Source organism: Bos indicus x Bos taurus, chromosome 29 (assembly GCF_003369695.1).
Source record: "Bos indicus x Bos taurus breed Angus x Brahman F1 hybrid chromosome 29, Bos_hybrid_MaternalHap_v2.0, whole genome shotgun sequence".
NCBI lineage: Eukaryota > Metazoa > Chordata > Mammalia > Artiodactyla > Bovidae > Bos > Bos indicus x Bos taurus.
Window position 1 is genome coordinate 12,751,628 of NC_040104.1, and position 13,547 is coordinate 12,765,174.

Genomic DNA, 13,547 nt, shown 5'->3' on the forward strand with positions numbered 1-13,547 from the left:
CACAGTGGACCCCTGAGCCATCCCCGCCCCCCCCCCAGGGTCCAGAATGCCCCTTTCTTGCCTCCAATGCTGCTGGGGAGAATGCAACACATGTATCGGGGGACTCAGGTTACACAGAGCCTTCAGCCTTTCTGACCTTCCTCCAGGGGTGGAGCTACAAACTATTTGCTTGGAGCTGCCATGGTTAGGCACTTTTGAAGTGGAAGCATCTGTTCTTTCCACCTGGAGGCCCTCAGTAGATGCCTCAGCTGAGACAGCAGGTGTCAGAGGTTGATTTCCTTTCATATTGACTGGTTTGATCTTCTTGTTGGATAAGGGACTCTCAAGAATCTTCTCAAGCACCACAGTTCAAATCCTCAATTCTTTGGCATTCACCCTTTCTTATGGTCCAGATTGCACATCTGTGCATGATTACTGGAAAAATCATAGTTTTGACACTAGAGACCTCTGTAGCAAAGTGAGTCTCTGCTTTTTAATACACAGTGCAGGTTTTACATAGCCTTTCTTCTTTCCAAGGAGCAAGTGTCTTAATTTTGTGGCTGCTGTCAAGGTCCATAGTGGTTTTGGAGTCCAAGAAAATAAAATCTGACATTGTTCCCACTTTTCTCTTATTTATATGCCACGATGTGGTGGGATCGGATGCCATGAATGTTGAGTATATTTTTGTGAATAGTTGTTTGAACTTTGAGTTTTAAGCCAGTTTTTGCATCTCCTCTCCTCACCAAGAGGCTCTTTAGTTATTCTTTGCTTTCTGCTATTAGGGCAATGTGATCTTCATATCTGTCGATGTTGATATTTCTCCCAGCAATCTTTATTTCAGCTTGGGATTTATGCATTCCAGCATATCGAATGATTTCTCCTATATAGAAATGAAATAACCAGAGTGAGAATGTACACCTTGTCATGCTTCTTTCCCCCTTGTAAATCTTTCAGGTGTTTTGTGTCTGATTCTAAGTGCCGCATTTTGAGCTGCATACAGACTTTTCAGGAGACATGTAAGGTGATCTGGTACTCACATTTCCTTAAGAATTTTCCACAGTTTGTTGTGGTCCACACAGTGAAAGGCTTTATCATAGTCAGTGAAGCAGATGAAAATGTTTTCTGGGATTCCCTTGCTTTCTCTATGATCCAATGGATGTTGGCAATTTGATCTCTGGTTCCTCAAACCAGTTTGTACATCTGGAAGTTTTCAGTGTATGTAGTGTTGAAGCTTAGCTTGAAGGATTTTGAGCATTACCTTGCTAGCAAGTGAGATGAGAGCAATTGCATGATAGGTTGAACATTCTTTAGATTTGCCTTTCTTTTGGATTGGAATTAAAACTGCCCTTTGCCAGCACTGTGGCCACTGATGAGTTTTCCAAATTTGATGACATATTGAATGCAGCACTTTTACAGCCTCATTCTTCAGGATTTTTAAGTAGCTCAGCTGGAATTCCATCACCTTTCCTATCATTGTTTGTAGTGATGCTTCCTAAGGCCCACTTGACTTCATACTCCACTATATCAAGTTTTACATGAGTGACCCAAGCATCATCACTATCCAGGTCTTTATGACCATTTTTGTACAGTTCTTCTGTGCATTCTTGCCATGTCTTCTTAATCTCATCTCCTTCTGTTAGGTCTTTGACTTTTCTGTCCTTTATTTTTCCCATCTTTGCATGAAGTGTTCCTCTGGTAGCTCCAATTTTCCTGAAGTGATCTATACACTTTACAATTCTATTATTTTCCTCTAATTCTTTCAGTGTTCACTTATGAAGACTTTCTTATATCCCCTTGCTATTCCATTGGGTATATCTTTCCCTTTCTCCTTTGCCTTTCACGTCTCTTTTTTTTCAGCTGTTTTTAAGGCCTCCTCAGGCAACCCCTTTTCCTTCTCACATTTGTTTTTCTTGGGGATGATTTTGGTGACCACTCCTCGTACAATGTTACAAACCTCCATCCATGGTTTTTCCGGCTTCCAGACCTAATCCCTTGAATCTATTTTTCATCTCCACTATCAAATCATCAGGGATTTGATTTAGGTCATAGCTGAATGTTCTACTGCTTTTCCTTACTTACTTCAATTTAAGCCTGAATACTGCTTGCTTCTGCCTAAGCATTGTTACCAGATCACCACCCACCACTCCCACTGGATGTGGAGCAAAAACACACAATATGAGAACTGTTACCCTGGGTTTGTGGCTTTTCATGTGCTTAGCTGTGTGACTTTGATCAAGTACATTAACCTCAGTATTCTCATCTGGTCAATGGGCACAATGATGATAATTCCACCTCTAGATGCATGTGTGCCCACTAAGAACAGGTGGCCCTGAGATGGCCTACTGGGTTCCTAAGTCTGGAACAAATATGAATTATTCTGTCACCTGGGGAGAAGGAAATCTTCTGTTTAGAGGTTATGGCTACCATCCCCAAGGCTAAATACTGATTCAAGCCAAATGACATCTATCTCTGAACCCTGACCTAGAACTCTGACTGTGCCGAAGCTTCTGTTGTCTGGGCCCCCAAAAGAGCTAATGATTACAGGCTCAGATTGCTCCCTTCCCAACCTTACCAGTCAGCCTTTCCCTGTCAACTACTTCTAGCCTGAAATCACACTGCAAGGAGAGTTCTAAGGCTTTTCATCTCTTTTCAATTTCCCACATCTCCAGCGTAGCAAGAAGTAGTTGTTATGGCTACTTGTCATAGCAACAACTATAGCAACCTGTAGAGTCCAATCTCAGCCTGTTAAATGAAACTGTCACCATTTGGCCCTTCATGTTTAAATTGTGTACAGTTGCCTTAGAAACCTTCCTATGCTTGCTGTTTAACCACCAAATATGTGTGGATTTGATCTAGTTTTCTTTCCCAAGCATGATTTGCCGGGGACCAGCCCCGGCTGATCCAGGGTATTCGAAGTGGGGACGGCGTCGGCGAGGATCAGGAAACAACTGCTTAATTAAACGTTAATTAAGGATATAAAGAGTAATAGAATGAGGATAGCTCAGTGAAGAAATTCAGTGGAGAAAAGAGGCTGAAATAAGGATAGCTCAGTGAGGAAATTCAGTGGAGAAAAGAGGCTGAATAATTCAGCCAGAAGGTAAGAGAAAGAACGACATGGTGAGACCAAGTTTCGGTGAACAAGGCCCACACTTTATTTTCCAAAGTAGTTTTTATACCTTAAGTTATGCATAGAGGATAATGGGGGAAGGGGTAGAGTCATGCAGTAAGCCAGGCTTTCTTCCTGCAAACTTATCATATGCAAAAGTTTAGGTGATTTGCATCATCTTCTGGCCCGGAGGCCTTTTTCTCTAAAGGTGATTATTCTAAAGTCAGGCGCCAGCCTCCAAAAAGCATTAGATAAAGTTGCATTCCTACAGAGCAAAGGTGTGGTGGGCTATAACAAGAAAAAGAATTAATTCAAGGGTCCCAGCTTACAAACATTAAAGCTACTATTTAAACCAATTATATTAATCAATACACTGCCAGGGACACAGCAGGTAAGGGATATGGAGACTTAGCAGCAAACATTGGCCCAACAAGTGAAAATCCCTTCACCAATACAATTTCTAATCAATCTTTTGACTGCTCAAAGGAATCTGTATTTAGACAGTTTAGAACATCTCATGCCTCTCACAGTTTGGAGGCTCTGAGCAATCACATGTGGCCGGAAAAACCTATTCAGGCAGGCTAGAGGACTTCCAAGGGAGTTTGTAGGTTGAAACACTGTCACACCCAGGAATTATTAACTGGAGCTATAAGCTAACTCTTTTTTCAGAGAGGTAGTGGGGGACAGCCCCCCGTAAAGTCAGAGGTGTAGGTGAAAGCACAAAGCAGAAAGTAGGCAGACTCTGGTTTTGGGGGTAGATTGCTCGAGAATTTCCAGGGAGACTCCTGAGGCTTGATCCCGCCTTTGCGTATGCCAAGCCTCCTTCCTCATGACCTTTGCCAGAGGCGGAGCTCACTCCCCACATCTCCCCCTTTTTTATTTCTTTGATTCAAACCATGCAATGAAGTAACCAAACATTTAGTCATCTAACTACTCAAAGGAATTTACAAAAGCAAACCACGCATCCATTTCTTGCTTGCCCCAAAACAACATGGAAGTGATCTGCTGAAACAATGGGATAGATTGGCATGTACATGCCAGAAGGGACACTTTTTCTGGATTAGTTTTCCATCTAGTGCAGAATGTCTACCACAAGCTTCGTCCTTCAGCAGCTGGTCACCTGGTTTTTTCAGACTTATCCCACTCCAGATCCCTTCAACATCCCTCAGTAAAATCTAGAGAACAAACTCAGTCAAAGCTCTCTTTCCTGCATAAAAAAATGTTGTTTTTTAGAAAACAATACTTGGTAACACATTCAAAATCTTGTGCTCCTTGCCTTGGATTCAAGGACCTGCACCACAGGATGGGAAGCCTCCCCGTCCAACTAAGGCTTTCTCTACTCCAACCAGGACTAGAGCCTTCACTGGACCCTGTGTCCTCATTGGTATCATTCAGTTGCTAAGTCATGTCTGACTCTTTGTGATTACATGGTCAGCAACAAAACAGGCTTCCCTGTCTTTCACTATTTCATGTAGTTTCCTCAAATTCATGTCCTTTGAGTAGGTGATGCCATCTCACAATCTCATCCTTTTATTTCCTCTCATTCTGTCCAAAATCTTTCCCAGCATCAAGGTCTCTTCCAAAGAGCTTGGTCTTGACATCATTGGCCTAAGTGTTGGAGCTTCATCTTCATCATCAGTCCTTCCACTGAATATTGCTCTATCACTTAAAAACAAAACTCATGTTTCTAATCACCTAACAATATTGACCATTGATAAAGTTTAATAGAAGTGGGATCTAGTCATCTGGGAAATCCCAGCACTGCCACCCTGCCTTTCTCTTACCATTCTCTCCACCTGGCATAGAATTTCTTCCCTAGAGCTTCTCCAGCTTGAAATGGCCTGCTGACCTAAAATTTTCAGCTATCCAGAAACTGTTCTTTCATCCTTCTTTAAAGAATTCTGCCTGCTCCCTGATTGTCCTCTGTACATCAGTTCAGAACAATCTCTCAGTCAAGTCCAACTCTTTGCTATATCATGGGGTGCAGCTTGCCAGGTTTCCCTGTCTATCACCAACTCCCAGAGCTTGCTCAAACTCATGTTCATCAATTTGATGATGCCACCCAAAAATTTTGTCTTCTGTCTTCAACTTTGTCTCCTGCCTTTAATCTTTCCCAGCAATGGGGTCTTTTATAATGAGTCATTTCTACCCATCAATTGGCCAAAGTGATGGAGGTTCAGCTTCAGCATCAGTCCTTCCAATGAATATTCAGGACTGATTTCCTTTAGGATGGACTGGTTGGATCTCCTTGCAGTCCAAGGGACTCTCAAGAGTCTTGTCCAACACACAGTTCAAAAGCATCAATTCTTTGGAACTCAGCTTTCTTTATGGTCCAACTCTCACATCTGCTCAAGTCTTCTGGAAAAACCATAGCTTTGACTATACAGACCTTTGCTGGTAAAGTAATGTCTCTACTTTTTAGTATACTGTCAAGGTTTTTCATAGTTTTTCTTCCAAGGACCAAGTGTCTTTTTTTTTTTTTTCCACAGCTGTAGTCACTATCTACTGTGATTTTGGAGCCCAGGGAAATAAAGTCTGTTGCTGCTTTCATTGTTTCTCCAAATATCTGCCATAAAATAATGGAACTAGATGCCGTTATCTTATTTTTTTGATCTGTACATACCTAATCAAGACCATCCCCAAGAAAATGAAATGCAAAAAGGCAAAATGGTTGTCTGAAGATACCTTAAAAATAACTTAAAAAAGAAGAGACACAAAAGGCAAAAGAGAAAAGAAACACATACCAATCTGAATGCAGATTTCCAAAGATAGCAAGAAGAGATTTTTAAAAAGCCTTGCTAAGTGATCAATGCAAAGATATAGAGGAAAAAATAGAATGGGAAAAACCAGAGATCTGCTCAACAAAATTAGAGGTAGGGAAGGATCATTTCATGCAAAGATGGGCCAAATAAAAGACAGAAATGGCATGGACTTAAGAGAAGCAGAATGTATTAAGAAGAAGTTGAAAGAATATTAGAAGAACTATACAAAAAGGATATTAATGACCCAGATAACCATGATGGTGTGATCACTTCCTTAGAGCTGGACATTCTGAAATGTGAAGTCAAGAGGGCTTTAAGAAGCATCACTACGAGTAAAGCTAGTGGAGGTGATGGAATTGCAGTTGAGCTATTTCAAATCCTAAAACATGATGATGTTAAAATGCTGCACTTAATAGGCTAGCAAATTTGGAAAATTCAGCAGTGGCCACAGGACTGGAAAGGTCGATTTCTTTGCAATTCCAAAGAAAGGCGATTTCAAAGAATGTTCAACTACCACACAGTTGCACTCATCTCACATGCTACAAAAGTAATTTCTCCAATCAAGTCTTCAACAATACATGAACTGTGAATTTCCACATGTTCAAGCTGGATTTAGGAAAGGCAGAAGAACAAGACATCAAATTGACATCCTCCATTGGATGGATATACCTACTTCTGCTTTATTGACCATGCAAAAGCCTTTGACTGTGTGGATCACAACAAACTGTAGAAAACTTATGGAGATTGGAATACCAGACCATCTTACCTGCCTTCTGAGAAATCTGTATGCAGGTCAAAAAGCAACATTCAGAACTGAACATGCAACAACAGACTGGTTCCAAATCAGGAAAGGAGTATGTAAAGGCTGTATATTGTCACCCTGCTTATTTAAATTATATGCTGTGTACATCATGTGAAATGCCCGACTGGATAAAGCACAAGCTGGAATCACGTTTGCTGGTAGAAATATCAATAACCTCAGATATGCAGAAGTCACCAGTCTTATGGCAGAACTTGAAGAGAAACTAAAGAGCCTCGTGATGAAAATGAAAAAGGAGAGTGAAACATCTGGCTTAAACTCCACATTCAGAAAATGAAGATCATGGCATTTCGTCCCATCACTTCATGGCAAATAGATGGGGAAACAATGGAAATAGTGTGATACCTTATTCTGGGGTGCTCCAAAACCACTGCAGATGATGACTGCACCCATGAAATTAAAAGATGCTTGGTTGTTTGAAGAAAAGCTATGACAAGTCTAGCAGCATTTTTAAAAGCAGAGACATTACTTTCCTGAAAAAGTTCAGTACAGGCAAAGCTATGATATTTCCAGTTTTCATGTATGGATGGCACATTTGGAACATAAAGAATGCTGAGTAATGAAGAATTGAAGGTTTTGAACTGTGGTTTTGGACAAGACTCTTGTGAATCCCTTGGACTACAAAGAGATCCAACAATCCATGCTAAAGGAAATCAATCATTAATATTCATTGGAAGGATTGATGCTGAAGCTGAAACTCCAATAATTTGGCCAACTGATGTGAAGAACTTACTGATTAGAAAAGACCCTATTACTGGGAAAGATTGAAGGCAGGAGGAGAAGAGGATGACAGAAGATGAGATAGTTGGATGGCATCACTGACTCGATGACATGAGTTTGAGCAAGATCCAGGAGTTGGTGAAGGACAGAGAAGCCTGGCGTGCTGCAGTCCATGAGGTTGCAAAGAGTCGGACATGACTGAGCGACTGAACTGAACATACCCCATAGCAAATGCTAGTTGTAATTGTCATGTTTCTCCAGCAGTATGGGGCTCCCCAAAGCCCCAACACATATCCCTAGTTAGTCTGCACCCATGCACAGAAGTCACTGCCTAGCATTCACAAGGCATTCAGTGAGTTCTGATTGCAGGGGAACCTCCATTTTGGTCGATATAAAGGAGTAAATGACACATTTATCCTCCTGTCTCAAACAACTTGAAAGTAGATGAGATAAATAAAAGAGCAGTTTTTTACATCAAATGTCAGGCAACAGAGAATGGATTCCAGAGGCGGGGAGCAAGCAAGGTGAGTTCTACAATTGCCCCAACTCTAGAAATAGTTTCCAACACTTACATGGAAGGGCTATCTAGGCAGAGACAAATGGTCTCATCAAGAAGAGAGATTTGAGACTCTAGATAGTTAGAGTTCACAGGAGAGAGCTACACACAGAGAACTGTGTGAGTGTACAGATGATACCCTTCCAGTTTTCAGCAGAGAGTTGATAGTACTGGTCAGGATTATAAGGAACAATCCTTGAGTCTCAAATTGCACCAAGTCTATTGGTATCCACACCCACCATCATGGAAATTACTCATAATTCCCATGACATCAGTATGGCCCTGAAGACAATATTGCCTTACTAATGGGGAATAGTAAACCTGGTCTAAAGGCTGGTGTTATATCAGCTAAAAAACCTGAACAGCAAGCCTTCAAAAAATACAATTGTTTCCAATAAATTAAAAGTGTTTGCAAAGGGTGCCAGGAATAATTTATAAAAATTAAGAATATCCAGCACCCAAAGGGTAAAAATTGACGTATCCATACATCTGTGTTTCCTTTGCTGTCTCGCATACAGGATAATCATTACCATCTTTCTAATCCAATATCCAATTTAAAGTTTCCATATGAATTGTGAAAATATTTGTCCTAAATCAATCCAAATATTGTAAAGTAATTATCCTCTACTTAGGATAAATACATAAATTTAAAAAGAAAAAAATTTCTAATGTGTAAGGAAGCAAGGAAATATGCATAATGAGGGAAAATCAATTAGTAAAAACACAGTTAAAATATGCATTACATAATTAGCAGGGGAGGACATTAAAATGCTTCCTGGAATAATAATCTTTATAGTCATGAAGCTGAAGAATATTGAGTGTGTTAAATAGAGACATGGAAAATAGGAATGAAAAGACTGTGGGAAAAATTTTTAATTGTGCATCACAGAAATTTGAAACAACTTTAATAACACTGAAATATATGAGAATGGAATCCCACAGGAAATGAAAGAAGGAGAATAGAGAAAAGAATTTCATAATTACTGGCTGAAAAATTTCCAGATGTGATGAAAGCTTTAAACTCATCAACACAGAAGTTCAATTAATTCAAGGACAAGAAATAGGACAACTGTTCAAAGGTACATGATAATTCATTGTTTAAAACAATCAACCAAAGAAATGTAACCAGGAGGAAAAACAGACACAATAGAACAAAAAATGGGAATGACAGCAGATTAGGCATATGAAACAATGTTAGCCAGAAGACACTGGCACCACATCTTAAAATGCTGAGAGAAATATAATTGACTCAGAATTTTATACCGAAGAAAAATACATATCAAAAACAAGGTAAAATACTTGCTAAGATGTACAACTATGAGACTGCATCACCACCAACAGACAAATGTAAGAAGAAATGTTTTTTAAAAGGCCTCAAATGTGAGATCTCTATAATTCTAGCCATATCAGTCCTTCAAAAGACCTTGATTAGGAGAAACTAATATTAAAGTATAAATAGTCATTGTGTTTCTACATACTTCTATAAAGTGTTGCTAACTCCTCAGTACTGGAGATTGTAATGCTGGTGGACTAGGTGGAGAAGTGATGTGAACAGAAGTAGGGAAGGTGAGACAGGTAGGTCAGAATGTGAGGTAACAAAAACAAGGTATTTAGAAACTGAAGAATTGAGAGATATTTGGGACCTGAGTTGGAAAAGCAATTTTCAAACCAAATTGAGCCATGTGGTATGTATAATCCTCGTTTTAGTCCTAAGAAGATCTCTACTGACCAGTCTGTCTTTTTTTTTTTTTTTTTTTTTTTTCTGAGCACAGTTCAGATCCATCCAGCTGTCTCTCATTGAAGCTCCTTCCTCCTAGCTCCCACATTGTGCCCAGCTGTTCAGACTAATATATACAGAAAAGGTTTGTTATTTAAGGCAGACACTGCTGGATGCCTACAAAATGGTCTATTCTCTGCTTATTTTTGAAAATTGAAAATAGTGTGTTATATAGCCATGAGCCCAGTAGCTACAGGACTGCATTTCCTACCCTTCCGTGCTCTTGGTCATGACTGGTGACTGAGATGCAAGCAGACCTATAAGAGGGATTTCTTGGAAAACTGCTTTAAAAGAGCTGGTTTAGCTGAGAGATGAGTCTCTTCCCTTCCTTACCTTCTTCCTAACTGCTCCCTGGATTTTAGTTGTGATGGCTGGAACTCCTGCAGTTGTGTTGGATAATCATGTAACGTTGGAGATAGATACCACCCAATCTCTCACTGGCTCGCCTCCAGCTTTGTTTCAGTGGGAGAGAAAAATCAAGTTTATCTTGCTAAAGTTATGGTTGTTTTAGTTTTTTGCAATGTACATCCAAACTAATCCTGATAATACCATGTGTTTAATATGATATAGGCTTATTATTTTCTTGGGTTTAGTGAATATATTTATATTTTACATTTCTCTTATTTTTTATCTTATAAATTGATTCATCAACCACAGGTATATCTAAATTTTATAACTGAAAAATTATGATTATAATCATACTTTGCTATAGATTTTGCATTTTTATACTTTCTTATCTTCTTTCCTTTCTTGTTTTCTCCATATTTTTACAGCCTTGGCCATTTCCTCTCTTATAACCTCATCCATATCTATATCTACAGACCAAAACAGGCTGAAAGCTGTCTGGGGAGAACCAAAGAAGAATTCATTAGAGGGACATGAATGAAGGGTGGTGGCCCCTGTTACTCATCATGTATGTTCTGTAGTAGGATCAAATTCCCCTGCCCTTCTGTGGACCCACCACCCCCAGGTTTTCCACGACCATGGAAGATACTTCGGCCAGTGGAATTTGAGTAGAGGTGATATGTCACTTCCAAATTGAAGTATTATTTTCTTTCCCACTAGCTGGAATGCAGATGTAATGACAGGAGCTGGAGCAGCCATGTTAGACCAGAGGTAAGTAGCAAAGGTGGAAGATGTAAGAAGAAAGAAGCAGGTCCCCATTTCTGTGGAGAGACCTACACTAATATTATATGAAAGAGAATTGAAATTGTATTGTATCTAAGACAATGTTATTTAAGGTTCGATTACAGTAGTTGAACCTGTAACCTAACACTCATAATAGAATAAGTGATCTTTGTGTTAGCCTTGTCTTGACATTAGAGTCTCGTATAATGAGACAAGATCTACTGACATATACTCCCAAGTGACTCAAGTGACAGCCTGCCCTCTGGAAGCTGTGGTCTACTGTGGGTTTCATAAACTCAAGCAAGAACAAAGCGACATGGTGGGGACAGCTTCAAGATGCTGTAGGAACACTTGGGAGGGGAACCTAAATCAGTCCTGGTCTCAGGAGGTTACTTGAAGTAGCGGACAATCCTCTATTGGTCTCCTTAAAAATAGGCCATGGTGCCAGTTTCATGTAAAAGTGATGAATTTCAAATTCCTTCCAGAGTGTTTTCCCTTTTGATCCAGTGCTTAAGATACGCATTTGAGACATGGCTTGGGAAGATTTCAAATGCCCCAGGGCAACAAAACCGGCGGGCCACAACTACTGAGACTGAGTGCCCTAGAGCCTGTGATCTGCATCAAGAGAAACACAGGATTGAAAAGCCAGTGTACTGAAATTACAGAGTAGCCCCAGTTCGCTGCAAATAGAGAAGTTCTGAGCAGCAATGAAGTCTTAGTGCAGCCAAAATTTATATGTATGTATATATATATATATATATATATATAGAGAGAGAGAGAGAGAGAGAGAGAGAAAGAGAGAGAGAGAGAAATTAACAATAACACAAGAATTGTGGGAAACGTTAATATCCCACTCACACCTATGGATAGATCAACTAAACAGGTAAATAACAACGAAACACAAACTTTAAGTGATACAATATACCAGTTAGACCTAATTGATATCTATAGGACATTTACCCCAAAACAATGAAATTCACCTTTTTCTCAGGTGCACGTGGAAACTTCTCTGGGATAGACCACATCCTGGGGCATAAATCTTACCTTGGTAAATTCAAAATAACTGAAATAATTCCAAGCATATTTTCTGGCCAGAATGCAGTAAGATTAGATCTCAATTACAGGACAAAAACTATTAAAAATTCCAACATATGGAGGATGAACAACAAGCTGCTGAATAACCAACAATCCACAGAAGAAATAAAAAAAGGGAATCAAAATATGCATAGAAACGAATACAAATGAAAACACAACAACCCCAAAACTATGGAACACTGTAAAAGCAGTGTTAAGGGGAAGGTTCATAGCAATACAGCTTACCTCAAGAAACAAGAAAAAAGTCAAATAAATGGACGTGAGTCTCAGTGAACTCCGGGAGTTGGTGATGGACAGGGAGGCCTGGCGTGCTGCGATTCATGGGGTCGCAAAGAGTCGGACACGACTGAGTGACTGAACTGAACTGATCTGACACATAAAGCAACCAGAAAAGGAAGAAATTAAGAACCCCAGGGTTAGTAGAAGGAAATAAAACTTAAAAATTAGGGCATAAATAAATGCAGAAGAAACAAACGAAACCAAAATAAAAATCAACAAAGACAAAAGCTAGTTCTTTGAGAGGATAAATAAAATTGACAAACCAGTAGCCAGACTTATCAAGAAACAAAGGGAGAAGAATCAAATCAACAAAATTAGAAATGAAAATGGAGAGATCACAAAAGATAACACAGAAATACAAAGGATCATAAGAGACTACTCTCAGCAACTATATGTCAATAAAATGGACAACTGGGAAGAAATGGACAAATTCTTAGAAAAAAAAAACTTTCCAAAACTGAACCAGGAAGAAATAGAAAATCTTAATAATCCCATCACTATCACAGAAATTGAAACTGTAATCAGAAATTTTCCAACAAACAAAAGCCCATGACCAGACAGCTTCACAGCTGAATTCTACCAAAAATTTAGAGAAGAGCTAACACCTATCCTACTCAAACTCTTCCAGAAAATTGCAGATGAAGACAAACTGCCAAACTCATTCTATGAGGCCACCATAACCCGAATACCAACACCTGACAAAGATGCCACATATAGGCCAGTATCACTGATGAACATAGATGGAAAAATCCTTAACAAAATTCTAGCAAACAGAGTCCAACAACATATTAAAAAGATCATACTTCATGACAAGTGGGCTTTATCTGAGGGATGCAAGGATTCTTCAATATCCACAAATCAATCAACATAATACACTACATTAAAAAATTGAAAGATAAGATCCATATGATTATCTCAATAGATGCAGAGAAAGCTTTTTAAAAAATTCAACATCCATTTATGATAAAATCCTCCAGAAAACAGGAATAGAAGGAACCCACCTCAACATAATAAAAGGTATATATGACAAACCCATAGCAAACATTATCCTCAATGGTGAAAAATTGAAAGCATTTCCCCTAAAGTCAGGAATAAGACAAAGGTGTCCACTCTCATCATTACTATTCAACATAGTTTTGGAAGTTTTTGCCACATCAATAAGAGCAGAAAAAGAAATAAAAGGAATCCAGACTGGAAAAGAAGAAGTACAACTCTCAACGTTTGCAGATGACATGATCCTCTACATAGAAAACCCTAAAGATTCCACCAGAAAATTACTAGAGCTAATCATTGCATATAGTAAAGTTGCAGGATATATATCAACA